Raw genomic sequence first — 16,576 nt, forward strand, 5'->3', positions numbered from 1 at the left:
GTACTTAAGCCTTTGGCTTTTATGTATTTTTGTCTTTCGTATTCATGTTTGAAAAAAAACATTCAATAAACGTGTTCTGAAAAAGTATATAAACTCTTGTCTTGTTTGTTTTTCGTGTCACAAGTGACATTTCTCACACCATGGCTACCTCTGCTGTCTCTGCTCCCTCTTCCTCTACTGTCAAAGTCATCGACGAACACTTAGATCGTGCCAGTTGGGAGGCTTTGTATCTTCGCCATCCCTTTAACATGCTCATTGCTGGACCTAGCGGTTCAGGCAAAACCGAATTCGTCAAACGTTTGATCGAACATAAACATCATTTGATCGATCGGCCCCCTCAACGGATCGTGTGGTGTTACAAAGAGTGGCAATCGGCGTACAGCCTTTTGCGAGAAAGTCAAGGCGATTCCATCGTGTTTGTGGAAGGCATTCCTAAAGAAGACGACGGCATCGTCTCTGACTCCCGTCAAACCCATTTGGTCATTTTCGACGACATGTTAGGAGAAGACGAAGAAGAAATTAAATTGTGGTTCACGCGCAAAGGGCATCACCGTAATGCCAGTGTCGTTTACATCACCCAAAATTTGTTTCAACAAAGTAAAGCCCATCGCACCATCAGTCTCAATGCACATTACGTGGTCTTGTTTAAAAGCCCTCGAGATAAATCGCAAGTGCAAGTCTTAGCCAAACAGTTAGGAACGCCTTGGCTGACTCAGGCGTACGACGATGCCACTCAAACGCCACACGCCTATTTACTCGTCGATTTGAAACCTACCACTCCCGAGGATTTGCGATTTCGTACCCACTTGTTTCACCACTGGTGCCAAGACGGAGGGCCTGTCCTGTACACGTCTCCGTCCTCGACTTCATTTCACTCCCCATGAAAAAAATCTATAAAAACCTCAGACCCTTTTTTCGTCTGTCTCACACAGTGTGAACATGACGTCCCTTCAGTCGCATCTTCCCGTCAAATTGATTCGTGCCTTGTATGGCATCAGTCGAGAAAAAAATCCACAAACACGAGCTCGTGTTTTAGAAGCTAGTCTCAAAGAAGTCTTACGATGGTTCACGGTGACAGCACGTCAAATACTCCAAGGAATCATTCAGATTCCTCATCAAACCCAACGCTTTTTCGATCGAAACAAAGTTGCTTTGGTCCAACTGGCCGATCCCCGTATCGACACTCAAACCAAAAAACAATTCATTTTGAAACCTGGAGGGAGCGGTACTCTAGGAGGGGTCATCATTCGCTCACTCTTAAGATGGGATCCTAATGCCCCCAAAGTTATACCCAAGACAAAAGTTCAACGAAGCCCCAAGAAGAAAAAGAAAAAGACCAGGTCCCCAAAGAGAAGAACTTCTCCAGTGGCAGGACCCTCCTCTTACCAGACACCACCCCGGAAAAAGAAACAGAGAAAAAGTCCTCAGAAAAAGAAAAGTCCACAGAAGAAAACTAGTCGCAAGAGAGGCACTTCGGCCAGGACGCAACCTTATACTCGCAAACCACGACCTGCCACAGCGGTGACTGCGTCTCCGACAGCCTCACGTTTGTCCACTTCTCCGTTGATGTCACCAGGAACTGAAGAGTACTTGGAGACGTTGATCACACCAAGAACTTCTCCGTTGATGACCCCCAAAAGAACTTCCCCAGTGGCAGGACCCTCCAATTTAGCGGCAGTGGCTGCTGCTCACACAGTACCTTCTCCCAAAATCAAAGTCCATGAAAGATCGGGTATGTTACAAAGTTTACTGGATTTGTCCAAGCAAGAACTGGCTCGATTTAGTCCGTTACGTACCCCTGCACGACGTGTCATGCCTGTCCTCAAACTGATACGACGTAAAGACAATCAGTGGCGACGCGTTCCAGTATAAAAAAGGCCTGTGAGCAAGTAGGGTATCAGTGTTTTTCTGGTGCTCCTAAAGACTCAAAGATGTCACCCTCCAGAAAACCCCAAGGAAAGAAAAGGAAAGGACTGCCACCACGTTTAGCCAAACATGGGGACATGTTATCTGTCCTGTCCAAAGCTTCTCCACCCCTACGAAAAAAACTCATTCAAACGGCCTCCAAAGAGGTCATCGATACCGTGTGCGAATGTTGTTTGAACGTTTTGAAAGGCACGATTCCTTTGTCCAAACACCAGAAAGAATGCTTAAGCAAACATCGTCACGTTCTTCGCCAAATGGTTCGAAAGAAAATTCCCATTCGTCAAAAAAAGAAGATGTTGGTCCAACGTGGAGGCATTTTGCCTCTCTTGTTAGGCCGCATACTGAAAGGAGTCTTGGGAACCATGTTGGGAGGACTGGTGGGAGCAAGATAAAAAGGCCTTCGAAAGTCCCAAGATCTCAGAATCGACCCCTGACAACCCCATGGAAGGACGAAAACTAGCTTTAGTGCCTTACAAACGATGGATGGAATACCATCGTTGGCAAGAACAACGCACCCCGCATTTACCTCCCAATCCCAATTTTAGCGAGATGTCCCAGTTACAGCACGAATTGCAATCCTTGATGGATCGCCAAGATTTGTCCGAAACAGAAAAATCGCAAAAGTACGGTCAACTCTTGCAACGACTGCAACTCTTTCACCAGAAAGCTTTAGACGAAACAGCTCTACCCACTCTGAAAGATTTTAAGACCTTGATGAAAAGTCCAGCACCATCATCATTACCACCACCACCACTACCATCCCCAAGGGTCACCAGAGATGCTACCCCACAAAGACCTGAGGAAGAAGAGATGCGCGAAGTGTTTCAAACACCGACAGCAGCTCCCATTTCGAGTAAGATTGCAGCATCCTTGTTGACCCCGTCCCCCACACCCCAACGAGAAGAAATGAAAGCTTGGGTTAAAAAGATGATGTCTACGCCTCCTTCGACAGAAGTGAAAAAGAAAGAAGGGAAACCAGAAGTGAAAAAAGAAAAGAAGACCAAAGCCATTCCATTACCACCTCCACCTTCACCACCACTACCTTCGACTTCTACTCCCGTAGCCCATCGGACACGTAAATCCGGTTCCAAACCACCCTTTCGTCCCACCCAAAGTAGCATCACCGAAGAGTGGGTGACTTATTAACACACCAAAAATGGAAAAAGTCTTAGCCAGCATTTACTACGATCCCTCCCATCCTGCAGGTTACGCAGGAGTTCAAAAATTGTATCGTGTTGCCAAAACGCGGCTGAAAAGTCTCCGTTTACCTCAAGTGCAACGATGGTTACAAGAACAAGCTACCTACACTTTACACAAACCCAATCGACGCAAGTCGCACCCGAGTGGAAGGCATCGATCATCAATGGCAAGCCGATTTAGCCGATGTCTCTCATTTGGCCAGCTACAATCGTGGCTACAAATATTGGTTTTGTGTCATCGACGTCTTTTCCAAATTTACCTGGGTCGTGCCCTTGACTTCCAAATCGAGCAGCGAGTTAGTGCGAGCCCTACAACGGGTGTTGAAACAAAGCGGTCGTCACCCTCTTCGATGGCAAACGGACAAAGGCACCGAATTTCTGAACCAAGCTTTTCAAAAAGAATTAAAGAAACGTGACATTCATTTTTTTACTACCGAGAATCACGAAACCAAAGCCAGCATCGTGGAACGTTTTCAACGCACTTTGAAAGAACGCATGTGGAAATATTTTACGCATCACCACACTCTGAAGTACATCGACATCTTACCGCACCTGGTGCAAGCGTACAACCAATCTTATCATCGAAGCATCGGACGTGCCCCGCAAGACGTGACTCCCGACAACGAAGTGATGGTGTTTGAGCGTCTGTTTGGTACGTCCCCGACGAGGGCTGTCCCCAAGAAAAGTGGAGAGTTGACCGTAGGAGATTGGGTGCGCATTGGCAAAACCAAACGCACTTTTGACAAAGGTTACTTACCTAACTGGACGACCGAATTGTTTCGCGTCACTGGACGAGTGCATGGCCGTCATCCTGCCGTCTATAAATTGGAAGACATAAACGGAGAAGTACTCAAAGGAACGTTTTATTTACCCGAGTTACAACGTGTCACCAAAAAAGAAGATGACGTGTACGACATCGAAAGCATTCTCGAACGCAGAACCCGTAAAGTGGGCAAACGACGTGTCAAAGAAGTCAAAGTACGTTGGAAAGGATATCCACCCAGTTTTGATTCTTGGATCGACGCATCGCAAGTCATCGACTATAAAAAGAAGTGACCATCATGCCCTTTCACACATCAGACGCAGCTACGTCGACCACTCCCTCTTCACCCAGTTCTTCTGTGCAAGATTTACAAAAACAACCCTTGTGGGTGTGGTGTGGAGAACGTGTGCCTAAAACGCAAATCGTCTTTTTCTGCCAAATCTTCGTGGTGTATTGTGTCATCGGGGCAGCCATTGCCAATTTGAGTTTGCAACAAGGAGACAAACAATTGTGGACCATTTTATTGAGCAGTTGCATCGGTTACCTGCTTCCCAATCCCTCCATGAAATTCTCCTCGAACGGGAACCTTGTGTCCAGTGCCAGTGCCAGTCACCACTCCAACCACAACCAGAACCCCATTTTGGGCGGAGACACGCCTCTGACGTCCAGTAATATCCCCTCGGACAGCCACAGAACTTTGGAATTATGAGTCACCAAAACCAATTTTACTTAACCTTACCCAGTGACAGTTCCATGGAGGTGTTTCCCCACAACACGTTGTGCTGTTACACAGCTAAATTATCTCAGGCCATCCCCTTAGATCACGAAGCCCATTGGGAAGTGGCTTTGGTGGAAATGATTCACCCGACCCAACTCCTCAATGTCCTTCCCAATCAAAATATTTTTACGGTGGAAGTTAATGACGTGCCATTGGAACAGGAATTGGATAAGAGACCCATAACATCTGACGTTAAAAAAACCTATACTGAGCAAACTAAAACGTGGACCTACCACTTGTTCATTCACCCAGGCTATTATTTCAGTGGTCAACATTTGGTCAACACCATAGCTACCAAGTTTAATGGAGTGTTTGGGAAAGCTTTGGAGCATGTCAACAACAGAAGTGTCACCATGGAATATCACAAAGTAGCTCGTCGCTTCTCGATGAAATTTGAGCGAAGTAAAATCCTGACCATTTTATTTTGTCCTGAATTGTATGACATGTTGGGCGGAGACATGAACATGAGAACGACCATACTCAATAACAACGAATTACCCATCGTTTACGACAACGAGTCTTTTAGCAAGTTATTTCGTGCCCCAGTAGAACTGAACCAAGGACTGAATTTGATCTTTGTGTATTCCGATGTGGTGGAGTACAACGTGGTGGGACACACCTACGTGCCGTTACTGGGTGTCATTCCTTTCAAAGTGGATTCTGCCACGAACGCTGACGAGGAAGGTGGAAACACTTACCACGTCCACCGCGAATTTGTCCATCCTCACTATTTGCCTGTCAGCAAGTCGTATTTGGACACGGTCAACATTACTATAAAAGGAGATCTGGGACAAAATATTCCATTCACCAAAGGAAAAGTCACGGTGAAACTCCATTTTCGAAAACGGTTCTCTCACGACTCGTAAGTAAGTCATGTATCCAGCGTACCGAGGGGTTGCTCGACAGCGAGGACACGGTTTAGGAGACATGTTAAAATCGGTCTTTCGTTCGGTGGCCCCGGTGTTGAAACCGATGGTGACACGCGGATTGCACGCCTTGAAAGATGCGGCACTGACGCAAGGCAAAGAATTTCTCTAAAATGTCATCATCGACAAACAAAACCCTAAAGAAGCCTTCATGAGGGCAGGCAAAAATGTCTTGCTGCAAACGGGCAAAGACATTTTAGGCCGACGAGACACACCTATAAATGCCCTGCACGCTACCGAGTCAGGCATTCAGCAAGGACAAGGCAGAAAGAGACGACGAAGAAAACACCCTTTCACCAGACTTCAAGCTAGAAAGGCCAAGAAAAGAAAAACCGTTCGAGACTTAGACGTTTTCGATTATTGAAACACAGAAAAAAATGATGCACCGAGAGTCTTGTGCCTGTTCCAAGACGGAACTGGATCTGTTTGCCATGCCCCCCACCATGATGACCATGCAAGAATCCCAATGGGTGGAATTTCATCTCGTCTCCTCATTGACCGATTCCGCTCCCATCGAGTTCGAAATCAAGGGACAGCCCGAAGATTACATCGATCTGAATAGCAGTTACTTGTACTTGAAAGTCCAAGTTGCAAATAAAGATGAAGAATCCAGTAAAAGACGATGATAATATAGCTCCCGTCAACAATTTCATGCATTCCTTGTTCAGCTCAGTAGATTTGTACTTAAATAACAAACTAGTCAGCAGCAGCATGGATACTTACCCTTACCGTGCCTACCTGGAAAATCTCTTGACGTACGGAATAGATGCCAAGGATACTCATCTCAATGCCTGTGTGCTGTGGGTAGCTGACACAGCGGGCAAGTTCGACACAATGGATGGAAGCAATTCCGGCTTTGAGGCAAGAGAAGAGAAAATCTTAGACAAGAAGAGTTTAGAACTGATGGATCGTTTGCATTTGGACATGTGGTTGCAAGAGAAATATTTGCTGAACGGGGTGAATGTTCGCTTGAGACTGAATCGCAGCAGTACCGCTTTCCATTTGCAGGCTGATCCTGCTAAGGCTCCTAAAAGCAAAATCGAAGAGGCCAAACTCTACGTACGGCGCGTAGAAGTGTTACCCAAAGTGGGTAACGAAATCAGTCAAACGTTGAGCAGAACGACCGCCAAGTATCCCATACGACGCGTGGAAGTGAAAACGTTCACCATTCCCGCTAGCCATCATTCCATGATCGAAGATCATCTGTTCCAAGGACAGTTACCCAAACGTTTAATCCTGGGTATGGTCTTGAATTCAACCTTCAACGGAGCCTTCGGTGAAAATCCTTTCAACTTTCAACACTTCAACGTGAAGAAAATCGAAGTCAGTCGCGATGGCAAGACCTTGTGTACCCGACCTTTCGAACCTGACTTTGATCCCAAAAAAAATGAATTACTTGAGATTGTACTTGTCCCTGTACGAAGCCACCGGTCAGTTAGGAACCAACACCAGTCACGGCATTGAGTACGAGGATTATGCAGGAGGCTATGCTTTGTGGGCTTTCGATTTCACTCCAGACCAAGGCAGCGACGAGGGACATTTCCACCCTATAAAATCTGGCCAGATTCGTGTGGAACTTCAGTTTGCAAAGCCACTTGACAAGACAGTGAACGTCATCCTGTATGCCGAATTCGATAATACCATAGAAATCAACAGTTTGAGAGAAGTCATTCTAGATTATTAGAAACCATGGAAGACTGTTATCCCTCTTTGCCTAGTGGAGAAACTTTGGACATGGAATGTGAGGAGACCGTGGAAAAAGAAGAAGTGATCATGATGAAGTCAAGATGGCCAGAAGAAGAAGCCCATTTAGTCTCCTGTTTTGCCAAACACTTGGTCGACAAAATGACGGAATTGATCAAGAAAAATTGCTATGGATGTCAAAACGATCATCCCAGTCAAATTCAACACGATAAATGCCTGATGTTGAGTCAAGAAGAAAAATTGGACGAGTATCTGGACGAAGCTTGGAGTCTCATCTCGGACAAAGACGTGTTGCACCAATGGTATAAAGACTTGCGTGAACATTCTTGTCCACCATTAACCACTCAAGAGATCCATCGTATCGAAGCTCTCCTGAATCAGAGTGAGGAAACAGAACGAATAACCGTTTATTCGTCAGACATTTTCAAGCAAAAAGTCAGGATCGAATTGACGACTTATTATTACCTGTGAAGAAGAAAAAAGCACACACAAAACAATGGATACCTGGGAACTTTATTACCTTTTGAACCACAGTTCGTATACGGCTTCTTGGAATCCTGTCGTCTGTGCTAAAGATGAACTCCCTCATCGCAAACCTAAAGACCATCAAGCTTACGTGATCAACACGGACGACAGTCATCTCCCAGGAACCCACTGGGTAGCCATTTACTTTCCTCAAGAAGGATGTGTGAAATATTTCGATTCGTACGGATTGCCCCCTTTGGAAGACGATATCATCGACTTTATGAGAAGAAATGCTCAAACCACCCAATTCAATAATGTGAAATTACAAGGCACAGATTCCTTGGTGTGTGGACAGTACTGTGTGTATTTTCTGCATCATCGCAGCCTGGGCTATTCCTTAGAACATTTAGTGACTCATTTTGATCCTCGTTCTTCTTCTAGAAACGATGTGAAAGTAGATCGATGGTTTTGTGACCATTATGCTTATCTTTTGTCTCAAGCTAGGAAACGTAGTGTCCATCAATTGCCTAATGATTTCCAACAGTGGAAATCACAATTTCATTCACAACGTTGTCAGCCCTGTTTAAAGTAGTTTGTATTTGAAGAAAAAATGTTTGATGTTTTGAAGAAAATTGTTTGATGTTATTATTGTTAAAAATGTTAGAGTTGTTGTTTAGTGTTAAGTGATTTTTGAATAAAAAATGTTGTATTTTGAAAAAAAATGCCTTTGTCTTTTGTTTAGCTATAAAAATATTGGATTGATGCTCTTTCATTTCTTACTATCCCTCCCTTAACACTCATTGAACGTTGCGACTCGAAAACCGTGTGGAGGATGTTTTCCTTCACGTCCGCGCTTTCACTATAAGAACCGGGGTTGTTTTCAGTCTAACCATCCATTGTCGACTCATCCTCCTACGAAGATGTGCTCCAAACTAGCTAAGCTCAACGAAGCCTATGTGAATTTGCATAGGGTCAGACACAGTCTGATACCGAAGCCAGAAGAAATAGAGAACGTGAGAATGCTAAAAATCACTGAAGACCTGATAGAAGAGCTCTTCAGAGAAGAAATGAACAGGGAAAAAGAAGAATGGACAGAGAAGTACAGACTTCAGAGACAGCAGCAACAGCAGCAACAACAACAACAACAACAGCAGCAGCAACCTGAACCTGACAGAGGCTTTGTCGATTGCCGTATCGACACCAAAGAGTTCTTCTTCTCTTTCCGAAGAAGCAGACCTATTGCCAGAAAGTCTATCCTCAGAGGACATCGCATTCTTAGAAACTAAAAAAGAATGCCATAGCAAACAGAAAAAAGCCCTTTTCAGGGCTACCCAATACTCTAGAAAAGAAATAACTATTAATTTGCCAATGTGTGTAGGTAGAGTAGTGTGAAAATAAACACTAACTCTTTATTGATAGTGAGAGTGTATGAGTTTGTGTGTTAGTGTTAGTAACAGTTCACGTAAGTTTAGGTCAATAGTAGATTAAAATATGTAATTTTAGGTGTTTGAGGTGTATATTTGGGGGTTAGATTGAATTGATTTGCGTATGTGGATAGTCTATTGAAGTGATTCATAAAAAAAATTAAAATAGTGATGGGTAGCATACAAAAGTGAGTGTTTCCTTTAGGTCCGCGCGTTGTTGTTGTTTCTTAGGTTATGATCTAGGTAAGATCAATTTTATGTTTTAAGGGGATGTTTTCCATCACGTCCGCGCTTTCAGTATAAATTGAAACTCGCTCGGCAGTCTAGCTACCCTTGTTGATTGATCAACACAAGAATGAATAGTAGCAGAATAAGCAAACTTCTTGAACTCCAGATACATCTGGAATATGTCAGGCGCCTGGTAAATGAACTGGCTGCGGAGGCTATAATAGAAGAAGAAAGAATAAAGAAGGAAGAGGAGGAGAGAAGACAGAGGGAAGAGGAGGAAAAGAAAAGAGAAGAGATGATGTCGTTCAATATTCCCGAGACAGAGGATTGGGGTGCTGAAGCGAATCATCCTCCCTCTTCGCTCCCCAGAAGAAAGGTGAAAGGATACTGGGGAAGAAGATGCGTGTGCGGCGCCAGGCCAGGAAGGTGCAATCATTAGATAGTTGCATCTGGAGTTAAAAAAAAAAACAGCCCTTTTCAGGGCTACCCAATACTCTAGAAAAGAAATAACTATTAATTTGCCAATGTGTAGGTAGAGTAGTGTGAATATAAACACTAACTCTTTTATAAGATCGTGTGAGGGTATGTGTTGGTGTGATTGTGTTTGCAAGAACTCAGGTATGTTTGTGTGAATAGTAGATTATGGGTTTCTTAGCGTATGTGAAGAGTATAGTTAGAGTTGTATTATATGAAATGAGAAAGTAGGGGGATGTTTTCCTTCACGTCCGCGCGTTGTTGGGTCATGATCTAGGTAAGATCAATTTTATGTTTTAGGGGGATGTTTTCCTTCACGTACGCGCTTTCAGTATAAAACTAACAGTGTTGGCCATTGGAACCCATTCTACGGAATAAGCAAACAAGAAGATGCCAGCAGCTTCAGCTTTATACAACGATCTTATGGGAAGTTGGTATTGGATGGTAGATGGATTGAGTGTAGCAGAAAGGGTTGAACATGAATGGAGGTATGCAGTGACAAAAGACTTAGTCTCAAGACAAGTAACCAGCCTACACTTATCCGTAAACATCGTGAAAGAAATGATAGAGGATGAGGAGAAGAGAATCAGAGGTTTAATTAACCCACCGTATGTCAAAGTGGGTAAGTTAAAAGAAGCGATAGATCATGTGACGAGTGCAAGGTGCTTTCTAGAAAAAATTGTAGAATGGACAGATTGGTGTTTCGCGAAGTGGGGGTTAGAAAAACTTAAGAAAGCTGAAGAACTAATGAGGAATGTGCTGACCAAAGAGGTCAAGAAGATCAAAGAAAAGTGGTCCAATGAAAGAAAAGACGTAGAAAATAGAAGAAAAAAGGATGAATTCGAAAAACTGAACACAAACTGGATGAAAATCCAAGAGAAGTTCCGGGCCATGAGCCACCCGGACTGGCTGCCGGAAACAGAAAAGAAAAAGAAGAAAGGAATGATGGACAAAATAAGAGGATGGTGGAAAAAGTTAAGAAGTTAAAAGAAGAAGAAAAACCCAAAGGCCCTTTTCAGGGCCAGCCATATATCTCGAAAAGAGATAGCCTTTCAATTGCCTAGCCCTTTTTTAAAAAAAAAAAAAATCCCATGTTCAATTCCCCTTGTACGTATATTAACCCACAATTTATTCCCATGTTAAATTTCCCTTGAGGCTAATCTGACCCACGATTTTTCTTCATGTTAAATTTCCCTTGAGGCTAATCTGACCCACAATTTTCTCCATGTTAATTTCCCTTGAGGCTAATCCTACCCACGATTTTTCTCCATGTTAAATTTCCATTGAGGCTAATCTGACCCAAGGGTGTTTTTAATGCTAATTCCCATTGAGGCTAATCCTACCCCCTTCACTACTTCCGGATACTATTAATTCCACAATGATCCGTATCATGAGACTCCGGATGGTATTATTTCCGCAATGATCCAAATCATGAGACTCCGGATGGTATTATTTCCACAATGATCCGAATCATGAGACTCCGGATAGTATTATTTCCACAATGATCCGTATCATGAGAATCCGGATGTTATTATTTCCGCAATGATCCGAATCATGAAACTCCGGATGGTATTATTTCCACAATGATCCGTATCATGAGACTCCGGATGGTATTATATCCGCAATGATCCAAATCATGAGACTCCAGATGGTATTATTTCCACAATGATCCGAATCATGAGACTCCGGATAGTATTATTTCCACAATGATCCGAATCATGAGACTCCGGATGGTATTAACGTAAATGTTGGAACGAACATATATATATATATATATATATATATATATATATATATATATATATATATATATTTTGAATGAGGTATAGGTACCAAGTGTTACGTATATTTGCTTTAATTTGTATTTGATTTAATTTCTATTTGCTTTAATTTGTATTTGATTTAATTTCTATTGATTTAATTTCTATTTGATTTAATTTGTATTTGATTGATTTGATTGTTTGTGGGTTTTGGAATCTTTTTATTTTCTTTACATGTCAATGTAATGTAATTTTGTTTTCTAGGAATTTGATATTTTCCAGGAAATTCAGTTTGACCTGAATTTTTCCTTAGATACCTAATCATAGAAAAACTATTTCAGTGTTTGACTTAGTTCATGGCCTTAATTGATGGTCAAGTAAACAACTTTATTCTCGGAGTAAAATGATAGGATCTTATCAAGGACATACAGGGGGGTACGTGATTTTTTTTATATGTAAACATGATTACGTAATTCGCTATTTCGCAATTAGGCATTTCCAAAATTACGAAACACTTAGTATTAATGGTAATGTTGAGAGAGAGAGAGAGAGAGAGAGAGATCAGAATTTTGGGGCTTTTAAACACCTGATGTCAAGTTATTTTTTTTTCTGCTGTGACTAGTTTTGAGTTTTATTTTAATTTTTCGGATTCTAAAATATTAATTCGTTTCTCTGGAAATATTATTGTATTCTTACAGGATTCTTGAACAAGGACGTTTCTGAAAGTTTTTATTTGGATTTCCAAAAAGGAGGATTAATTATTGTGTTTCTGCAAGGAAATATAGACTTCAGCACAGCACAGGTTACCGTATGTTTCATCTCCTTCCATCTTGGATTCTTCGTCGGGATTCGAACTTGGAATCATTAGAACATTTCAATATTAGGACTTCAAAAATTGTATTCGTGGATTATTCTTGGGTTTTTATTTTTTTTTGGGGGGGGGGGATTTGATTCTGGAAACCGTCAGTTTATATATTTCATTTTTATAGAATTGTTCCAGGGAAATAATATTTTAAAAATATTTTTCAAAACTTGTTGTTTTCACTCTTTCTTATGTTACTGTTTATTCGAACCCGAACACGTAACATAAGACAAGTTATTGTACTCGTTACGAATATCCAGCAATGAAAGGTTTGCTGCAACATTTTAACTTTGAAGCTACGCTTCAAAAATTGGCTTAAAGTTATGAATTTATTTATGTACCACCATGTTTGATGAAACATTTTACACAACAATAGGTGATACACAATATCATGTCATTTAGATAAAAAAGTGTACCTTGCATAAAATATTTATCAACATATACATTAATCCTAAACCAATTATCATGTATTTTTACTTCTGACCAGGATTATAGATAAATGATAAACGATTGTATATACGTATCATCCAGATAGAGAATACCAGCTATATATTGTAAATCAATCTCGGACATTTTTATCTGGCAGAGATCGATATTTTAATATTTGAATATTAAACATAATCCAAACATTTTACTTGAAGACATGACTAATAAACTATGTGTCAAGGTATTTGATCCTAATCGAAGAACGAAATAGAAACAACATTGCGATGGACGACTACCATTCAACAATCGTAGACTTCAATGTAAATATGGTAAAGTTGATTGCCTAGTTGAAAGAAAAAATGAGAAAATAAGATCTTTTGTTACTATGAGTTTAAACAACATGGACATTGTTTGGAATCTATACTCTTATACACACAATGATGACGATATTAATGGTTTAAATTAACCTTAGTGCAAAAAGGAAAGACAACCAGCATTAATTATTTTTGCCAACCTTCAGCTAAAGAAGCCAATTGCAAATATGTTTCCACTGCAATCGTGAAGGTTATTAATGTTTATGTCACTCAGAAAATTTTTGTACGAATTTTTTTAGGACAATAAAAAACAAAAGATGACATACGTAATTGCATAGCTACTTTTAAACCTGTAGAAAATATATCAAGGAGTTAAATAACTCAAAACACATCATTGTATCAGTCGCACGCCAAGCAACACTACACCAGACCAAGTTTGTTAGTCATAGCTGAGCCCAAATACCATAACTGTACCTGGCATTATTTTGTTGGTGTCATTTTCCATGATGGTAAATGTGAAAGCTAGCAATTCAGTGAGAAACAAGTTGGTCAGAATACCTATATATCTTGGGACAAATAAATGGGAATACTAGTAATTCAGTTAAAAACAATTCGGCCAGAATGCATGAATCTGTTGGGACAAATAAATGAATCAAATCGTCATCAATGATAAATTAAGAATGATTTGAGCAGGTGCTGCCACCAGGCAAATTGCTGGTGCCGAAGCTGCACAGCTTATAATGTACAGAAAGAAGTTTTTGACACTACATGACGTCAGCTACTGACAATCTATTGTCTACTATATTCACGTTTTCTTCCACAGGATTTCGGATTCAAGATTACACTAGAAAACAAATGATCTGAAATGACAAAAGGTGGAACTAAAACTAAGAAATTTTAACAGATCTAAAAACATTGCTCGGTTGGTAAATGACAAGTACAGAAATTGACTTTATTTTATGAATACATAACAAGAGAGAGAGAGAGAGAGAGAGAGAGAGAGAGAGAGAGAATTAACTAACATTATTCTTGAGTCCCACATAATGAAATTGAGATTGTTTAATATTGTGCAAAAAGGCTAACCAAAATAATCCCGAGATTGTTTGACAATTATGCAATTCAGAAAATCTCGGTGACATTAAAGTCACGCAAAATAGTATGTAATGACCTTAAATTGCATTATATGTAAAAGGAAAGTTGCATGGGTTTCTTTGCCGTGTGCTGTGTATAATACACTGGGGGTGTAAAATTTCAGCCGTAACTACTTCAAAATACTGAAAAAGGTTCACCCGCTGTTGCACGTGCAAAATGCCGGTAGTGAGAAACACGATTACCTCCAGTTATCTGGTGGTGGATTTGATTACAACCAGGTACGTAAAACCTCAGAATCTCTCTTTTTAGTCAAGAAGTGACCCACATAACGGAAGCAATCTTTCACGTGGAGTCATCGAACTCTGGAGTTTCGCGTAACTCGGATGCAGCAGTCAATGGTGACGTTGGTTTTGATGGACGAGTCTGATTTTCTCAGTGTGAGAGGCCAAAGCTTCTTGATTAGCGGTTCTGTTGAATAAGGAGGCTCTTGAGGGACCCGTTGGAAGGTCGTGGGAAGGGAGTACACGAGGCCGTTCCTTCACCATTAGACAGGAGCTGTGAAATCGTAAATATGATCTTCGACTGGGCGCCGCTAGAACTCATTCAGTATCACTATATGAATGAAAATCAAGATTCAGTGTCACTATATGAATGAAAATCAATAACACACCCATCATACTTGTTGATAAACCATATATCAATCATACTTGTTGATAAACCATATATCAATCATACTTGTTGATAAACCATATATCAATCATACTTGTTGATAAACCATATATCAATCATACTTGTTGATAAACCATATATCAATCATACTTGTTGATAAACCATATATCAATCATACTTGTTGATAAACCATATATCAATCATACTTGTTTATGAATTTCGTGCATATCATAGTGCATTGATAGAATCGCATGACAACCACACTTCTTAATTCAATATAATCCTATGTGGTGATATTCAGATACACTTTGATATACAGGATCGTGTGTGTTTGTTTGTCGATATTTTCTCCTTGTCCTTTTTCTGAGAGGTTGACTTTACCAAACACCAAATTGTTCATTCAACTTCTTATTTAATTAACTTGATCGTTTCCATTTTATTTTCTTGTATCCATTATTAAACTTTGTGTGTAACATTGTGCTATATCCATTGTTGGGCATTATGCTCATCAGTTTGCTACATCCATTGTTGGACATTATCTACACGAGTAGGTGTCAGACTCATTCATCGTTGGTATGCATTATTAATATAAGCCTCTCATTCATGTAACCGTATATAGCGTTTTCGCTAGACCCAAACCCATCGCTTCAATCCTGTCACAAAAAATGTCGCTACGATCATTTGTTACTCGGGACATTCAATTAAGAGTTTACAGAAACCACTAAATATTTCTACAATGGCCAAGAAAGCATACAAAACTAGTAATGTAAGTATCAACAATTATTATATCGCCATTCACTGTCAATTGCTTGAACATATTACACCGCAATTCGCTATATTCGGCTGGAGTTCAGAAATTATTACACCGCGATTCACTGTATTTGGCTTGACCCGATAAATACTCCCGATAACAGTGTACATGGTATCACTAAAAAATTATCTAATATGCAAAAAGGTATTCTGTTTTCAAATCAACTTAATATATTTCCTTTGTGAAGGTCACGTTAGCATTCAAAACAATCAGCTCAAATCAATTCTTTTTGTAGACACGAAGACGCGTAGTTTGATGAACCGCTCTATGTTAATATTAATTGAGTCAACGAATTGTGGTAAAATGCTGTTTGCTCTAAATTTATTAGAGGATACATATAAATGCTATTTTGATCACCTCGTTATAATCGTGTTCAAATCTATGCTAAACAATATATACGATACAATGTGAATATCAAGCGATAAAAGGTGATCATGATGGACTAAAATAATAAAATCAATTAGTAGTTAAAGTTACTAATTTATATGCATCATGAAACTAATATGTTGTTTGTAACTGAAAAATGTGTGAATCTGGACGACATATAAATAAAACAAAGTAAAGCGTGTGAATCTTGACGACAGAGAAAATAAAACAAAAAGTAACACCTGTGAATCCTGGCGACACAAATAAAACCAAGTAAAGACTGTGTCAATCTTGACGACGTATACATGAAACTAACCGAACTGGCATTTAGTGGCAACCGTTTCTAAATCTATGTAATGGTGATCGTACAGATGTACAACTCTGTGATA

At 40.5% G+C, this 16,576-nt stretch overlaps 1 long non-coding RNA gene across 1 annotated transcript in view; it reads left to right on the forward strand.

Annotated features, from left to right (window-relative positions):
• The window catches only part of LOC149804724 (uncharacterized), a 28,969-nt gene extending 15,399 nt beyond the window's left edge, over nucleotides 1–13,570 (forward strand). Inside the window, exon 2 of the long non-coding RNA XR_016414207.1 lies at nucleotides 12,346–13,570. This is a non-coding gene — a long non-coding RNA (uncharacterized LOC149804724). The remainder of the gene's footprint in view (nucleotides 1–12,345) is intronic.
• Nucleotides 13,571–16,576: the final 3,006 nt, after the last annotated feature.

This window comes from Sinohyriopsis cumingii, chromosome 2 (assembly GCF_028554795.1).
Source record: "Sinohyriopsis cumingii isolate HCF-2022 chromosome 2, ASM2855479v2, whole genome shotgun sequence".
Lineage (NCBI taxonomy): Eukaryota > Metazoa > Mollusca > Bivalvia > Unionida > Unionidae > Sinohyriopsis > Sinohyriopsis cumingii.